Source organism: Lissotriton vulgaris, chromosome 9 (assembly GCF_964263255.1).
Source record: "Lissotriton vulgaris chromosome 9, aLisVul1.2, whole genome shotgun sequence".
Classification (NCBI taxonomy): Eukaryota; Metazoa; Chordata; class Amphibia; order Caudata; family Salamandridae; genus Lissotriton; species Lissotriton vulgaris.
The window spans coordinates 659,524,855-659,543,168 of record NC_141697.1 but is presented as its reverse complement, the minus strand read 5'-3'; positions in this window follow the sequence as shown (position 1 = coordinate 659,543,168).

Genomic DNA, 18,314 nt, shown 5'->3' with positions numbered 1-18,314 from the left:
ATTTTCCATACCTCCCACCACGGTACCTGCTACCAGGATTGATTTACTCCTTAGTTCACGGCCGGACATTATCCACGATGTTCCTTGTGGGGTAATAATACAGCAAGCGGGAGAGAGGGCCCGGTCCGGTCTTGATCGGTCAGGAACGGGCAGAAACGGGCCCGCCCTTGGCCCGGGCTTCTACCCGGGCTAAGTCCCGCGTGCGTCCTGCAAAGCGCGGGCAGATTGTCAATTAAGTACTGAAAAGGAGGCGGGGCACGCCCGGGAAGAGGCACCAGCTGTCGATGTTACTGGGAATGCTGGTCCTCGCAGTCCCGGGCTCCCGCTGTTGGTCCTCTTATTCAGGGTCCACTACGGTATATCCGCCTCCAAGCAGCCACGATGGGGGGGACAGCACTAAGATGAGCCACACAAGTTCACGGAGAAAACAAACAGCCAAAGTCCTGCTGCGAGCGGCACCCGAGAGTATGTTTAGGTTTAAATGGAATATAATAACTAGTTGACGAAACAACCATTACAAGAAATATAGGTTAATTAAGGAATTACTACGAGCAAGGTAATGATTAGGAACAATGGTATCATCTTGAGTTTATCTTTCATTTCCACAGAGGGATCATATTGTTAATGTATATTTTAATTTATATTTAACTTTATAATTCAAGTGGAGTTGGATGACTTTCAACAGAGAATTTGAAAGAATAATAAATGACACTTTTTTTAGTATGCAAGTATTTCTTAATGATTGATGATTGAAAAATGTAGTATAAATAAACTATCGAAAAAATACTTTGGAATAAAGGAGAATACTCTTTATCTTCTTGAGTGAAAATGGGCTAAAAGTATTTATATTGAGTAGTGCTTTTACCAATTTTCACTCGTGATAAACAGGAGGATCATCAATATTATAATTGTGTCTTCAAATATTAATTAATAATGCTTTTAATTTTTAAATATGATTGTAAAATGTAATAATGAAATGAAATGTACATAGAAAAAGAAATATGAAGTAGTGAGGGAGTGTTTGTCGTAGCACGTCTATTCTACTTTATCTGAAAGTAAGCCCAAACATTTAAATAAAGATGATGGGGCAACACTTATATAATGTAAGGAATGAGTGCTTGTGATTGAAAAAAAAAATGTGGTCCAACGCCTGATACCAATGAATGAAAAAAAGATTTTGCATTTCACCCATGTGATGAATATAAAAGACTCAATACAAATATTTTGAAAACATGTGCATTTTTCTTTCAAGGATGGTTTGAAGAATTATACATTTAATGAAAGGACAAAGTACTCCAGGCTAAAGGAGAAAAGTGAGCACAATTATGATAGAATAGAAAATAGAATATTATTTTTAAATACCTTTACAGTCAACAAACTCATAAGCAGAGTACACAGTTTAAGTTAAAAACACCCTACCACAACTAGTCTTTGAAACGCATTGTAAAAGAAAGTTCATCACAAAATTGCCTACGTACATGGTGAGGGTATTGTAACGTCACATAGAAAAAACAAGCCAATCAACATTAGGATCAGGAAGGTAGAGTTAACCACACAACAGCCAATAAAATGTTTTTGAAAATCTGCGCAAGGTAAGGGATTGGTTGGTAATACGTCTTCTTACAATGCTTTGCAACCACTGAAAAAGAGGTGTAGAAAGTTTCTGTTTTTAACATACAAGCAAATCAGATGAGCTTGCAAGTACATGCAGGGGAGGCAATTGCTGCTTATATTAATTAATTACAATAAAAAAAGGTAGTTTAAAAGAGCGCTTTGGAATAAAACACTCGCGTGTTTGATTAAATAAAATTTATGGATGAAGTATAATCCACAAACTTTAAAAAATTAACGGGAAAATTATCAGTCACGGCGATAACATTATCGCTGCATTAGCGATCAATCACATGACTTACGTTTCACCCCTGTCTGCCACTCCTTACTTCACTTGCAAAGTTAAAAAAAACATGTACTACATTTGCACAACAAGTGTAGTGCAATGCGAACTATTGAGGATTACTTGCTTTTGCAAGACCCCGAAAGGCTTCTTGCAGAATAAGTACGCACTTATCTGCCAGACCCCATCTAATGATTATCCAGGCTCTCAAGGCTAAACACGTCGGAAATCATCTCTTGTCACTTTCTGTTCGTCCAGTTTGACCGTGAAAGTGCATATCTCCTTTAACTCCTTTCTTTTTCATAGTAATTGTTACTCATACACTATCCAGCAAATACCTCACAGATGCAACCCCCTGAATTTGCAATAGTAATTGTTACTCATACACTATCCAGCACATATTTTTTTTACTGATACACTATCCAGCACATACCGTACAGATGCACCCCCCTGCAGTTAGAATAGTAATTTTTACCCCTACACTTACTTGCACTTACCCTATAGATGCACCCCCATGGAGTTAGAATTCTATGTGTTACTCCTACACTAACCTGCACTTACCCTACAGATGCACCCTGCTTTCTCTTTCAAAATCCAAACTCGGGGTCCATTAGGATGGCGTACGGATCGCCACCGCCATGCAGGCATACGGTTCCTGCTTTGGGGGCATACGGTTCCTGCTTTGGGGGCCCGTTGCGGGCCCCCAGGGTGAAGGGGGGGTGGGGGCTGCACATGGGGGGTAACTATGGTACCCCCCTGCGTTTCACAGCACAACATGGCAGGCTGTCATGTTGTGCTGTGAAACGCACAACATGCATTTTTCACATTGCGGTGGCCGGTGCTTTAAGCACCGTCCGCCGCAATGTTAAAAATGCGGGATGCACCCGCCACTGTGGTGGGTGTATCCTAATTGGGGGTAAGGTTCCTCCACCCTTGTGGCAGACGTTACCTACCCCCGACAGGATGAATCCTAATGGACCCCCAAATTTACAACACCCTTGCACCACTTTCGCTCCACTTTTCATGCAATAGTAACGCAATGAACGTGTAAATCTATGCTCAGTGCGGCCCTCTGGTGTGCATGGGCTGGATACACGACTCAGATTCTGTAAGGTGCGCGACTCCAGCGCCTTTGCTGCACAACTTCTACGCGTTTGGGAGCCAGCATTGCTTTTCCACATGGGGAGCTACTAACATGCAGCTCCCCATGTGGAAAAGCAATCTGATTTATATTTTGAAAGAGAGAACAGATTTCCTTGCTATGGGAGGGTGGGATGGACACCCCGGGACACTGCAGGAGCCGGCCCTCTCACAATACATAATCCCTGGGGAGTGGTGGTCCCCGGGGCTTTGGAGACCTTGCAGCCCCCCCAACCATTTTTTTGTAGCCCCGGGGGGTAACAGGGCCCTCGAGTGCTCCAGGAGGGAGGAGCAGTCCCCCTCCCACAATACATAAAGCCCTGGCGGGTGGTGGTCCCTGCGGCTTTGGGGACATTGGACCCCTGCCCCCACCATTTTTTTTTTTAGCCCTGGGGTTGCCGATCCCTGGGTCTGGGGGGCCCCTCTGGGCCCCCCATAAAATTTAATAATTTTGCCCCGGTATTAAGCCCCCTCGGGGGATAATTATAAAAAAAGCTTGGTTTTATTTTATTTATTTTTTTACGGCAGAGTCCGCTCACCCTACACGCACCTGCCGGGTCTTTTAAAAAAAATAAAAAATTTGTGGGCCCTGGTGGTCTTTCTGGGACCCCCTAAGCAGGTCTAGAGGGTAAAAGTATTTCTACCCTGCCCCCTTTCTATGTTTTGCACACATATTCCACTGACTTCATCAGCCTCGCTTCTACCGGGGCACAAAATGGCTGCCAACAGTTCCTGGTTTTGAATGTTGACAACCACTTGACAGCCAATTAGCATTCAGCGCGTGATCAGAAAGGTGCACTTATGGTGCGCTCCTGGTGCGCTCATAGTCCGCGGATCCCCAGCACCCATAGATATATAAATACTTTTAACTGTCATTTTCTCAGGAACTACTGAACAGATTGACACCATTTAAGCAAAAGGCACAAGTCTGAACTGCGGACTACATCTTTGCCAAATTTGGCATAATTCCGTTCAGCAGTTCGGGCTGTAGCTGTGGCTAAAGGTCCTATGGGAAATTGCATGGGGAAAACGCGTTTTGGGACCCCCTTTTTTCTCGGCCCCCACTTGACAAATCATCCCGATACTTTCAGGATAGGAGCAGGCCAAAGCTGGCCAAAAGTTTGGAAAATTTCGCAAAGATTCATCAATCGGCGCCAAGGTTATTGGGAATAGAATGTTGCGGATTTCCTATGGATAATAGGTCCTATCTGTAACTATCTACTTGCTACAGCCAGTAGGTAAAAAAATATATATATATATATATATATATATATATATAGAGAGAGAGAGAGAGAGAGAGAGAGAGAGAGAGAGAGAGAGAGAGAGAGAGAAAGAGAGAGATCGAGAGAGTACAACAAAGTGGGTTTTAGCGGATTTGAGGCTATTCCCCCCAAAATAATAAAATCATATAAATAAATATCACAAGCATTTAAAACTTGTGTTTGTATTTCTATGTATATTATATAAACACAAATACACACACATTTCCGCATGCACACAGATATTTGTCAATATGTGAGTGTGTGTGTGTGTGTAGAGAAGGTCGAAATATATATTTATAGATGTTTTGGTAAAAATATATACTATAAAGAAAACAATTTTATAGCAAACAATGTTTTAGAAAAGGGTTTTTTGGAATAGTTAAGCCCAGTAATTTAGTATTTCCAGACTACGCCGTCCCCTCCACCCTCCACCCTCCCACCAGCCCCCACTTCCAGTGCTAATCAGGTGAAATGAGTAGGGCCCTCAGAGTCACTTTAGTGATAAGAAATTACCTGGGAATCTATAATTCCAGACCACATTTTCTTGGTTACTCCTAAATTCTCCCAGCTTTGGTAAATTGAGCCTAGGGAGGAAAGACACTGGCTCGGTGGATCCTGTAATTCTAATGGAGCCAGTGACTCTCATTTCTGGCCACATTTGAATTAGGAGGCCTCTTGTACTGAGGGTAGAGGCGCGAAATGTATGGACGATGATGGCTATTTTCACTGGGAATTAGTTTTATATAGCTGAATCTAGCAACTGCTTCTTTAGTTGGAAAATGCACTGGGGAAGTTTGGTATAATGGAGCGAGGGGGCCTGATTATTTTTATAGAAATACTGCTGAATACTCTACACAAGGAGAGAGAGAGAGAGAGAGACGAAGAGACAGAGAGAGATTTAGAAGTATATAAACTTTAAAACGTGCATGTAAAGCTTTTGATTAAGAATTGTGATAATGATGGGCATGATAGATATCAAAATGCGTTTAAACAAGGGAACTCTAAACCAATTAGAAAGCAAGTGGTATCAACATATGACAATATGACAAGATCAATCGACATCCAGTAGCAAAGGGAGATGTTGCTTTTGACAGGAGTAATCCAAATATTTGTGAATACCCATATGCTCTCACATATTCAGGAGTCCATCAGTTTTTCAAGGCCCCTGCCCTGGACACGCCTACACTCTGTCCCTTGGAGCAGCTTAGCTTACATGACATATTATATCACACTATGCAACATTCCATCTGATGAAATATTATTTCAATTGTAAAGTCCCATTTTGTAAATCCCAAACGATACTTCCACATACTCGTTATTTGTCCACTTAAGTCAAATGCAGGTGTACAAAGGAATTTGTGAATCAGGCCCTCTCCGTTATTCAGAGGCAGATGGTCCCAAATATATCTTTTACCAGATGTATGGCTACTGGGATTAAGTGGAAATTGGGGGTGGGGTGGCGATATGATAGGGTTCATTAAATTATATGACAAGAAACCATGGGCCATAATATGGCACATTTAGTTGCAGTATTATTTTGCTACTTTAAAACACATTAAAAATGGAGCGGCAAATATTTCACCTTATTAATACGGGTTTAACCCCTGAATACTGCAATCAGCAACTCAAAGGTGAACAGTTAAAAAAAATGTTTACAGACTGTTACAGTGCTCACTCTAAAGTGTTTTTTAATGACTTTTGGTCATTTTGACTACGAAAGAAATCGTTTGTTGGAATATAAAATTATGCAGCAGAGGCTTATGAGACAAGTGCTGAAAATCCATAACTATGTGGAAAACTCTTAGACCCGGAGGCACATATTTCTGGTGTTTCTGAGTACATATAAGCATTCAGGGCCAGATGTAGGTAAGTATATTTTACCGATTCATAAATACCGAATTTTACCGAATCGGTATTTATGAATCGGTAAAATAGAAGGGGGGAGATGTAGGTGAAATCGGTAATTGAATTACGGATTCTGTAACAATCGGTATTTACTGAATTGGTAAATACCGATTCGGTAATGCCCATTGATTCCTATGGGCATTGAAGCCCATAGGAATCAATGGGCATTACCAATCAATCAATAAGGAGTTTGTTAAAGCGCAACTACTCACCGGTAAGGGTCTCAAGGCGCTAGGGGTGGGGGGGTGCAGGTTCCATTCCATCAAGGAGGGGGTCTGTCGAAGAGCCAGGTTTTGAGGTTTCTTGCGAAGATGGGGAGCAATGTTGTCTGTCTGAGGTGGAGCGGAAGGGCGTTCCATGCTTTGGCCGCGAGGAAGGAGAAGGAGCGGCCTCCCGATCTGGTCTTTCTGGTGCGAGGGACCTCGGCGTAGGAGAGCTGGGCTGATCGTAGGGTCCTTTGGGGTGCGTGGCATTTGAGCTGGCTGTTCAGGTATGCTGGTCCGGTGCTGTGGAGGGCCTTGTGTGCGTGGGTGAGACTTTTAAAGGTGATTCTCGCCTCGACAGGGAGCCAGTGGAGTGTGCGCAGGTGCTGAGAGATGTGGCAGTGTTTTGGCAGGTTGAGGACCAGTCTTGCGGTGGCATTCTGGATGTTCTGTAGCTTGCGGATGAGGTTTTTGTTTATTCCGGCATAGAGTGCGTTGCCATAGTCGAGCCTTCTGGTGACCAGGGCGTGAGTGACTGTCTTTCGGTGTTCGAGGAGGATCCATTTGAAGGTCTTACGAAGGAGGCGGAGGGTGTGGAAGCAGGAAGATGAGACAGAGTTGATCTGGCGGTCCATTTTGAGCTCGGAGTCCAGGATGATTCCCAGGTTGCGTGCGTGGTCTGTGGGGGTTGGCGGGTTTCCGAGGGAGGTGGGCCACCAGGTGTCGCTCCAGGCGTCGGGGTTTGGGCCCATGATGAGTACTTCTGTTTTGTTGGTGTTTAGTTGTAGGCAGCTGTTTTTCGTCCATTTGGCGACGGCTTCCTTGCCTTCTCGAAAGTTGCGTCTGGCGGTGTTGGGCTCGTTGGATAGGGAGAGGATGAGCTGGGTGTCGTCTGCGTATGACACTCAGCGTCATACGCAGACTCCTGCGTCGTAGAGCCTGCGTATTAGGGTGCGGTGGAAGACTGTGTTGAACGCCGCTGATAGGTCTAGGAGGATGAGGGCTACTGTTTCTCCTTTGTCCAGTAGGGTGCGGATGTCGTCTGTTGCGGCGAGGAGGGCGGTTTCCGTACTGTGGTTTTTTCTGAAGCCGGATTGGGAGGAGTCGAGGATGTTGTGTTGTTCAATGAATGTGGCGAGTTGGCTGTTGATGGCTTTCTCGATGACTTTCGCTGGGAAAGGGAGCAGGGAGATGGGTCTGTAGTTTTTGAGGTCAGTGGGGTCCGCTGAGGGTTTCTTCAGGAGGGGGTTGACCTCGGCGTGTTTCCAGTCGTCGGGGAACGAGGCGGTCGCCAGGGAGCGGTTGATGGTGTAGCAGAGCATGGGTGCGATGGTGTCAGCTCTGTTGAAGATGTGGTGGGGGCAGGGGTCCGTGGGGGCCCCTGAGTGGATTGACTTGATTGTCTTCAGTATGTCTTTGGTGGTGAGGGCTGTCCAGTCATCAATCGCTGGTTTCCGGGTGTCGGGGTGGTTGGTGAGGGTTCAGTGTGTTGGTTGTCTTCGTCGAAGTTGACGTAGATGCTCTTGATTTTGTGGTGGAAAAAGGTGCTGAGTTTGTCGCAGAGGTCTTGTGAGGGAGGGATGTCGGTAGACTCGCTGGTGGGTTGGGCGAACTCCTTGATGATGCTGAAGAGTTCCTTGCTGTTGTGTGCGTGGGTGGAGATTCTGTCTTCAATCACTTTTTTCCTCGTTTCTTTGATGAGTTGATGGTGAGCGTTGGTGGCGGCTCTGAAGTTGTTGTGGGCTTCTGTGGATTTGGTGTTTCTCCAGGCCTTTTTGAGGCGGCGGCATGTGCGCCTGGACTCTCGAAGTTCGGTGGTAAACCATCTGGCTTTCTTGGCACGGGTATTGTTGTTTTTCTTGAGGGGGGCTATGGTGTTGGTGCTGTCCGAGATCCATCTATGCAGGGTTCGGGCTGCGGTGTTGGGGTCGTCGTTTTCCGCGATGGTTGGGGTGGAGTTGTTGAGTGAGGAGATGAGCTGGTCATCAGTGATTTTGGTCCAGTTTCTTTGTGGAAGCAGGTGCTGTTGTCTGTGGATGGTGGGTGTTCTGAAGGTGAAGTGGACGCAACGATGGTCGGTCCATGGGAGTTCGGTGGTGTGGCTGAAGGTGATGGAGTTTCTTGTAGTGAAGAGGGGGTTGAGGGTGTGTCCTGATGAGTGCGTGGGCTCGGTCACGATCTGGCAGAGTCCAATGTTGTGGAGGTTGTCCAGGAGGCATGTGGTGTTGGGGTCCAGTTGATTGTCGAGGTGGAAGTTGAGGTCTCCCAGCAGGGTGTAGTTGGTGGATGCGATGGCCTGCAGGGAGATAATGTCCGTGATGGAGTTGGCGAAGGGTCCTCGGGGTCCAGGGGGTCGGTAGATGAGGGTTCCTCGGAAGGCGGCAGTGGGGATGGCCAGTATCTTGAAGTGAAGGTGTTCCATCAGTTCTGTGGACTCGTCAGGGAGTATGCTCAGGCGGAGGCTGGATTTGTGGACGATGGCGATTCCTCCTCCTGGGTGGGTGGGGCCGTCCTTCCTGTAGATCTTGTATCCTTGGGCGATGGCGATGTCCGGTCCTGAGGTGGCGTTGGTCCAGGTTTCGGTGAAGAAATCTACGTCCGGGGTGGTGCTGTCGAGGAGGTCCCAGATTTCTGTTGCGTGTTTGTGGAGGGATCGGACGTTGAGGAGGATGCATTGCAGGGTCTTCGGTTCGGTTGTGTTCTTGTGGGCGGGTTGTGCTGGATCCGTGTTCTTGGCGGTGCTGCAGGTGTGCCGGCAGCGGTGACAGCTGAAGGGTCCATGGGTGTCGGCTGGTGATGCTAGCTTGCAGTTGTTGTTGCAGCCTGGGTTGAGTGCGTGGAGTGCTGCTGGGTCGTAGCGTTGACGGGGCGGAGTCCAGGGTTCCTGGTGCTGGTCGCGGACGGGTCGCGGACGGGCGCAGACGTGCTTGCCTTTGACGCGCCTTCGGTGCACCAGCGGCGCGGCCGCGCAGTGGCTGCCATTAAGTAGGGGTCGGGTAGGGCTGGACAGCTGGGAGGCGGGAGCGGGGAGAGGAGCTGGATTGGGCCGGTCGCGCTGGGGGGGTGAGGGGCCGCGGGGGCAGCAGCGGCGGGGAAAGGTAAAGAGATGAAAGAAGGGATAAAGAAAAAGGGAAAATAAGCAGAAATAAGGCACAAAAGGGCAGAGATGCAGAAAAGGGCAGAAAGGTGAAAGATGGAAAGGGTAGAAAAACGAGTGAAAACGAGTGAAGGAGCAGAGGGAGAGAAAGGGAAAATGGGCAGAAATAAGGCAAAAAAGAGCAGAGGTGCAGAAAGATGAAAGATAGAAAGGGTAGAAAAACGAGTGAAGGAGCAGAGGGAGAGGTAGGGAAAATGGGCAGAAATAAGGCACAAAAGAGCAGAGATGCAGAAAGGTGGAGAGGGTGAAAGATAGAAAGGGTAGAAAAATGAGTGAAGGAGCAGAGTGAGAGAAAGGAGCCAGAGGTCCACTGGACCACCAAGGATGAGGCACAGGGAAACCTGCGGGTGGAGGAGGGCCTCGATCACTAACACTCAAGAGTGCAGGGGCAGGGGCACCTCACTTAATGGTGGAGCTGCGAGGGTGGGAGAACGATTTCACTGACAATGAGTCAGTGGTCTTGCTCGCCTGTCCCCGCAGTTGCCGCCACTAAGTAGGGGTCAGGAGGGCTGGACAGCTGGGAGGCGGGAGCGGGGAGAGGAGCTGGATTGGGCCGGTCGCGCTGGGAGGTGGGGGGGGGCGCGTGGACAGCAGCGGCGTGGAAAGGTAAAGGGAGGAAAGAAGGGATAAAGAAAAAAGGGAAAATAAGCAGAAATAAAGCACAAAAGAGCAGAGATGCAGAAAAGGGCAGAAAGGTGAAAGATGGAAAGGGTAGAAAAACGAGAGAAAACGAGTGAAGGAGCAGAGGGAGAGAAAGGGAAAATGGGCAGAAATAAGGCAAAAAAGAGCAGAGGTGCAGAAAGGTGAAAGATAGAAAGGGTAGAAAAACGAGTGAAAACGAGTGAAGGAGCGGAGGGAGAGAAAGGGAAAATGGGCAGAAATAAGGCACAAAAGAGCAGAGATGCAGAAAGGTGCAGAAGGGTGAAAGATAGAAAGGGTAGAAAAACGAGCGAAGGAGCAGAGTGAGAGAAAGGAGACAGAGGTCCACTGGACCACCAGGGATGAGGTGCAGGGAAACCTGTGGGTGGAGGAGGGCCTCGATCACTAACACTCAAGAGTGCAGGGGCAGGGACACCTCTCTTAATGGTGGAGCTGCGAGGGAGGGAGAGCAAATTCACTGACAATGAGTCAGTGGTCTTCCGTATTTCCAGAATCGTTAAATAGCGATTCCAACAAGGGTGCAGGGGGTGTCACTTTGACACCCTCTAGCACCCCAAATACTGGCATGTGTGCCATGTGGCACACAGACATGCCCTAAGGGCATGTCTGTCTGTCACATGGCATAGGTGTCATGCACACATGTGCATGCACACCTGGATTCAGTATTTTATCACCCAATTGGATTGGGTGGTAAAATACCGAATCTGTAAGGCCATTGGGACTCAGAAGAGTCCCACCTACATCAGGAAGTTAACGAATCCGTAAAAATACCGATTCGATATTTTACCGATTCGGTAAATTTACCCATTCGGTAAAATAGGGCCCCTACATGCCAATTACTAAATACCGGTCGGTAACAGCCAAAATCGCCCGTTACCGACCGGTATTTCGGCTCCTACATCTGGCCCTTAGTGCTTAAGAAAGGACCAACCTGCCTCCAGAGTGTCCATACTTCCAGGGACTGCAAGCAATTGGGATATCCTTCAGTTCCCTGTTGGTCAACTGGCCTCTGTATTACCATGTCAAAACATTCCCATTATGCACACTAGTTTCAGAAGTAGCAGACAGTGTAAACGTAGTCAGCTTGGAATAAATGGCCATGTGGCTGCAGAAGCTCAAGTTAATTCGAGTGTGTTAGATTTGGGGCTCTCTGGTTGGCACAGGTAGGTACTTGTGACAAACAGGGACCCTCTCCTCTAGTCAGGGAAAGGGGATTACACACCTAAAATAACCCTTGCTCACCCTCTAGGTTGCGTAGCGCGAGCAGTGAAGGCTTATTTCAGAGGCGTTGTAAGTTAAGCAGTTGTGACCACATACAGTATCCCAGTGGCACCACTACAAATGGACACCACACAGGTTTTATATAAAAAGTGAGTAGACTATAAATAAAGTTACCACAAGACCATAAACGACAAAAATACACACTATTATTACTTTAAGATGGTAGATTTAAGCTTAGTTCAGTTCAGTTCTTAGATGCGGCACTCTGCGTCAATGTACCTTAAGTTGCGTTGCGCTTCCACGACAAGCAATGTTGTAGTGATGGGAAATGCGGCAAAGTTCAGGTGCAAAGAAATAAAGACGTAAAGATCTTCCATATGCGGCGCGCCTAACGGGGATGCGAGAAACCCTCGGTTCAATGCGTGGACTGCAGCGGCGACACCCTTATGATGCAACGGCAACAGCTCCAGCGGCGACGCTCTTCTCCATGATGCGTGAAGCTTCCGCTCGATGCAACAACTACAGCGGCGACATCCAAGATGCGACGGCAGCAGCTCCGACGGCGGCGCCTTTCTCGGGGATGCGAGGTGCTCTTGGTCGATGCGGTGCAATGCGACAGTTCCAGCGGCGACACCCTCCGGCTTTGGAGTTGCGACGGCAGGCACAGCGATGGCGACACGTTCAGACCTCGTTGCGAGATTCTTCTCCTGATGCAGTGCAGTGCAACAACCACAGCGGCGACACCCTCCTTCTTCGGAGTTGCGACTGCAGCAGCAGAGACAGCGACACGCTTCCTCTTTGTTGCGGCATGCTTCTCTCCGATACGGTGCAGTGCGACAGTTCCAGCGGCGACACCCTCCTTTCTCCGGAGTTGCAACGGCAGGCACAGCGACGGCGACATGCTTCTTCTCGTTGAGTTGCGCTTCCAGCTCCTTGCGACACACAGTTCCTCAGAAGGCCCAAAACAGCAGCAGGCACTTCCAAAAAAGAACTCTGCAGAGCTGGGGGGTGAAGTCTATTGCTCCTGAGACTTCAGCGGGAGGCAAGCTCTTTTCCAAGCCCTTGGAGATCCTTCACAAGTTGAAAGCAAAGTTAGAAAGTTCCTTTCTCCTTCCTTTGGCAGTAAGGCAACCACTGTAGGCCAATCCCCCAAGCAGCACTTCAGCTTGGGAATAGTGTCTCCTCAGTTTCTTCAGGTTCCTCTCCAAAGTGATCTAATTTCATGGGATCAGGGTCCCAATATTTATAGCCCAAAATCCTTTGTTCTTTGAGGGGAGTGGGGCCTGTGCCTAGTCCAAACTAGTTCTGAAGCACTCTGTTTACCAGACTTCTTTCCTTTCACAGTGCTGGGCATGCACATCAGACGCCCCACAGGAAGTGGAGCCAGCATTGTGGAAGGCACGTACAATCCTGGAGCACTCTGTTTACAGAACTCCTTCTCTTCTTTCAGTGTGCAGGGCCGAGACATCAGCCACTCTCCAGGGGGTGGAGCCAGCATTGTGGAAGGCAGGCACAGCCCTATTCAGAGTTCAGGTGCACTCCTCCCTCCCATCAAGATGCAGATCTCTATTCACCACTGGGTGACTCAGCCTGCCACCTGGAATTCCCCAGCCCTGTCACTCACAGAAACAAGACATAGGAATACACAAACCAGCAGAGGCAGGTTTGAATGGTTAGACAAGCAAATACCTACTTTCTAAAAGTGGTATTTGCAAACACAGAATATTAAAATAAACTTTACTAAAATATGTATTTTATTATTCTGATTTCAGGCATACTAAACTCGAATTTCTACCATGTTCTCTGAGCCTGTTAGGATTATAAAATGTAACAATTCTAACAGCCAGCCCATTCTGGCCTATGGAGAACAGGTAGCCTTGCAATAGTGAAAAACGAAAATGGCTGTAATTCACTATTAGAACATGCCACACACATCAGGGCTTGTCCTACTTTATACTTACAATGCCCCCTGCCCTTGGGCCTACCATAGGGGTGACTGATATGAAGAAAAGGGAAGGTTTAGGGACTGGCAAGTGGGTGCACTTGCCCAGTCAGCATGACAGTACCAGACTGCATGCAGGTTCTGCAATGGCAGACCTTAGACACATTTTACCAGGCGGCTTCTGTGGGTAGCACAACCAGTGCTGCAGGCCCACCATCAGTATTTGGATTACACGCCCTGGCACACTCAGTGCACTAGACTAGGGTCTGACAAGTAAACCAAAGTAGCCAAACATGGAATCACTAATCCATACATCAATTTACAATAGGGAGCGCTTGCACTGTGGCACTGGATAGCAGTGGCACAGTGCCCAAAGCATCTAACACAGCAAAAACACATGAGGCAACAGCATTAAAATTGAAGGGAGACCCACGCCAATGGTGCCAGGTCTAACACGTGTCCCCTCCAGCTGAAAAGTGGGGAGAACAACCCTAACTCCTGGGAGTTCTCTTCACTAAGGCGGAAAAATCTGGACAGACCATCAGCGTTGGCGTGTTCTGTACCAGGGCGGTGTTCTACTGTAAAGTCCATACCCTGTCGGGAGATGGACCACCACAACAGCTTTGGATTCTTACCCCTCCTTTGCATCAACCATCTGAGGGGCCTGTGGTCTGTCTGAACCCGGAAGTGAGTCCCAAACAGGTATGGTCTCAGCTTCTTCAGTGCACCGACCAAAGCAAATGCCTCACGCTCAATAGCACTCCACCTCTGTTCCCGTGGAAGTAACCTTCTACTGATGAAGGCTACAGGTTGATATAGGCCCTCCTCATTCATCTGTGACAAAACAGCCCCCACACCATGCTCTGAAGCGTCTGTCTGGACAATGAACTCTCTTGAGAAGTTGGGTGCCAGGAGCAAGGGTGCCGTGCACATGGCAGCTTTCAGGGCCTCAAAGGCTTTCTGACAGGTGTCAGTCCAAATCACTTTCTTGGGCTGCTTCCTGGAAGTCAGCTCTGTCAAGGGTGCAACAATGTTGCCATATCCCTTGACAAACCTCCTGTAATACCCTGTGAGACCTAAGAAGGCTCTCACCTCTGTCTGGGTTTTGGGTGGCTCCCAAGCCAGGATGGTTTCAAACTTGGGTTGTAGGGGCGCCACCTGGCCGCTCCCAAGTTGTTTTCCCAAGTACACCACAGAACCCTGCCCGATCTGGCACTGACTCGCCTTAATCGTGAGGCCTGCTTTCCTCAGCGCCATCAGCACTTCCCAGAGGTGGTGCAGATGTTCTTCCCACTTGGCACTGAACACTGCGATGTCATCAAGGTAGGCGCACTGAACTCATCCAGTCCAACCAACACCTGGTTGTCCAACCTCTGAAAGGTGGCAGTGGCATTCTTCATCCCAAAAGGCATAACACGGAACTGGAAATGCCCATCTGGTGTGGAGAATGCTGACCTCTCCTTTGCCCCATCAGTCAAGGCGATCTGCCAGTACCCAGACGTTAAGTCAAACGTGCTGAGGTACCTTGCAGCCCCTAGCCGATCAATGAGCTCATCAGCTCTGGGGATGGGGTGGGCAGCAGTCTTCGTGACTGAATTGAGCCCTCTGTAGTCCACACAGAACAGGAGTTTGGATGTGGCACCCTGCACTGCAGCCTTCGGGGCCAAGACCACTGGAATAGCCCAAGGACTGCTAGATGACTCAATCCCCCCAAGTGCAAGCATCTTTGAGACCTCCTCTTTAATGCAAGCCCTCACCCTGTCAGTTACCCTGTAAGACTTGTGCTTCACAGTTAAGCTGTCTCCTGTGTCCACATCATGGACGCACCAATCTGTGATACTAGGAACCAGGGAGAACAGATCAGAAAACTGTCCCAGCAACTGGCGGCAGTCATTCTGTTGCTCAGGGGTCAGTGTGGAAGAGAGGTTAACATCATCCACTGACACATCTTGCTCTGAGGCTGACAGGAGGTCAGGAAGAGGCTCAGTCTCCTCCTCCATTCCAGAATCTGTTGCCAAGAGCATGCCCACTTTAGACCTCTCTAAGTGGGGCTTAAGGCGGTTGACATGTAGGACCCTCAAGGGGTTCCTAGGAGACCGCAAGTCCACCAAATAGTTAACTGGACTCTTGCGCTCCACAACCTCAAAAGGTCCGGTCGACTTATCTTGGAGCGCACAGGGCTCCACTGGGGCCATGACCCACACCTTCCGTCCAGGTTGAAGCTCTACCAGAGTGGCATTCTGGTCATACCGGCGCTTCATCTCCTCCTGGCTGGCCTCCATATTCGCCTGGGCGAGTTCACTGAAGCGCCTGGTCTGGTTCCTGAAGGCCAGCATGTAGCTATATACATCCTGGGGAGGTTTCCTGGGAAATTGCTCCCAGCCTTCGTTAACCAGACTCAGAGGTCCTCTGACTGGGTGTCCATTGAGAAGCTCAAAGGGACTGAACCCTAGAGATTTCTGTGGCACCTCACGGTATGCAAACAACAGGCATGGTAAGATGACATACCACTTACGCCTCATGGGTTCCTCAAGACCCATTATCATGCCCTTCAGGGTCCGGTTGAACCTTTCAACCAGCCCATTTCCTTGGGGGTGGTAAGGAGTGGTGAACTTGTAAGTTACACCGCACTCCTTCCACAGGGACTTCATATACTCGGAAATGAAGTTGGTGCCCTGGTCAGACACTACCTCGTGAGGGAATCCCACTCGGGAGAAAATTCCCATCAGTGCTCGTCCCACCACGGGGCCGTCACTGTCCTCAGAGGTATGGCTTCTGCGTACGGGGTGGCATGGTCCACCAAGACCAGGATAAACCTGTTGCCCATGGCTGTCTTGGGGTCCAGTGGCCCCACAATGTCATTCCCCACCTGCTCAAAGGGGGTACTGACCACAGGGAATGACTGGAGAGGAGCCTTGTGCCTCCTCCCACTCTTTCCACTTGCCTGGCAAGTCTGACTAGTCCTGCAATGAGTATCAGAACTCTTGCGCATTTGGGGCTAATGAAAGTGGGTGACAAGGGCTTGTCCTTCCCCAAATATCCTGCTAATGGCACATCATGAGCCAGCCCCAGTAGGAAGGCTTTGAACTTCAGGGGTACCACCAGTACACGGGCTGATCCAGGTTCAGCAACCTTAGGCTCACTATACAGGAGACCATTCTCCCAGTAGATCCAATTTGATCCTGACTGATCACCTGCTGCCTGGCTTACAGCATATTGCCGCAAGCCCACAAGAGAAGGGCACTCTCTCTGCTCCTTGCAGAAGTCTTCCCTGGAGGGACCTCCTTCTTGCTGCCAATGGGTCAGCTCAGGCAGGTCTCCCAGTTCAGCTATCTGCTCCCTGGTAGGCTCCAGGACATCCCCCTCAGGGTCTACCTCCTCCTGGGCCGTGGGAACTTCGGGGCTGGTTTCCCGTGCCCCTCGCCACTTCTCTCTTTGGCAGGTTCCTGGGCCTCCGTCTCAGGCTCCAGGTCCTCTTGAGAACCCCTACTGGCTGACATTGACCGGGTGGTCACGCACGTCCAGTCAGACAGTCCAACCATCTACAAGTGAGTTGTTTTCTCTACCTTTTCCGAAGGGGAACTCTCCAAATTATTCCCTAACAAACAGTCAACAGGCATGGCGAGCCTCACAGCTACCTGAAGAGTACCAGAGACCGCCCCACTCAAAGGGAACCTGAGCCATTGGACAATGACTCTCTGTGTTGTTGGCGTTAACAACTTGGCAAAATGCATGAGGTACAATCTGCTCTTCAGACACCAGGTGACACCTGCCAGCTGTCACACTGGCTCCTGTGTCTCTAAGAGCCTCCACCTTTTGGCCATTGACGGTCACTCGCTGCCCATATTTCTTAGTGTTCCTGGGTAGCTGAGCTTCTGAGACCATCTCACAGTCTCCTAAAGAGACAAGGGTCATCTGTGCGGGACCCCACCCACCTTGGACACCAATCTCCTCCCCCAAGGCCACACTAGCCATCTGCTGGGACGGAGCACCAGTGGGTGCTTGTTTACCAAACAGGCGGCATCTGGTATCATTCGCCTTATGACCCAGATCTCCATACTTGTAACATTTCAGGGGCTCCTGGGGAACAGGACTACCTGTCGGGCCCCTTGCTTTCTCTCAGGGGGAGGCTGGGAACCTTTCACGGGGTTCCCTTGGAGACTACTTTGGGGCCCTTAGCGGAACTCCTTCTGTTTACCCTAGTCCCCCCCACTCTTCTGCTGGGGACCCTGCCCACCTTTGGCTGAGTCTCCCATGTGACCATTGTGGACCCTGGTACTGACCCAGTGGTCAGCCTCCTCAGCAAGCTTCCTGGGGTTAGTCAGCTTGCTATCTATCAGATGCTGGCGCAGCTCTGGAAAACAATTATCAGACAAGTGCTCCCATGCAATCAAATCAAAGAGACCTTGACAATCATTAACCTTGCTGCCCTTTACCCAACCATCCAATGCTCTGCAAAAGAAAGTGACATATTCAACCCAAGTACTGTTTTCTAACTTTTTGCATTTCCTGAACCTCTGCCTATAGAGCTCAGGTGTCAAACCATATCTAGACATCAATGCATCTTTCATGTGGCTGTATGAATTGTGGACTTCAGAAGGCAGGTCTAGCAATGTATCCTGCCCCTCACTAAGGAACCTTCTCCACAACCCTGCTCCCCAATCTCTCTCAGGGACCCGGTGGGAAGACATGGCTTCCTCTTAGGCTCTGAACCACTGACCAATATCATCATTTTTGTAAAACTCCTTCACCACATCCTTTGGAATCTACAATCTACTTTCTGTATGTACTGATGGTAAGCTGCCACCAGAGGGAGTAATTTCCAAACTTTTAGCTCTTAACTCCAACTCCATCAAAACATTTTCATGCTCAAACTGCATTTTCTTTTCCTCAAAATCTAACTTTCTATTTTCTAGTTTCAAATGTATTT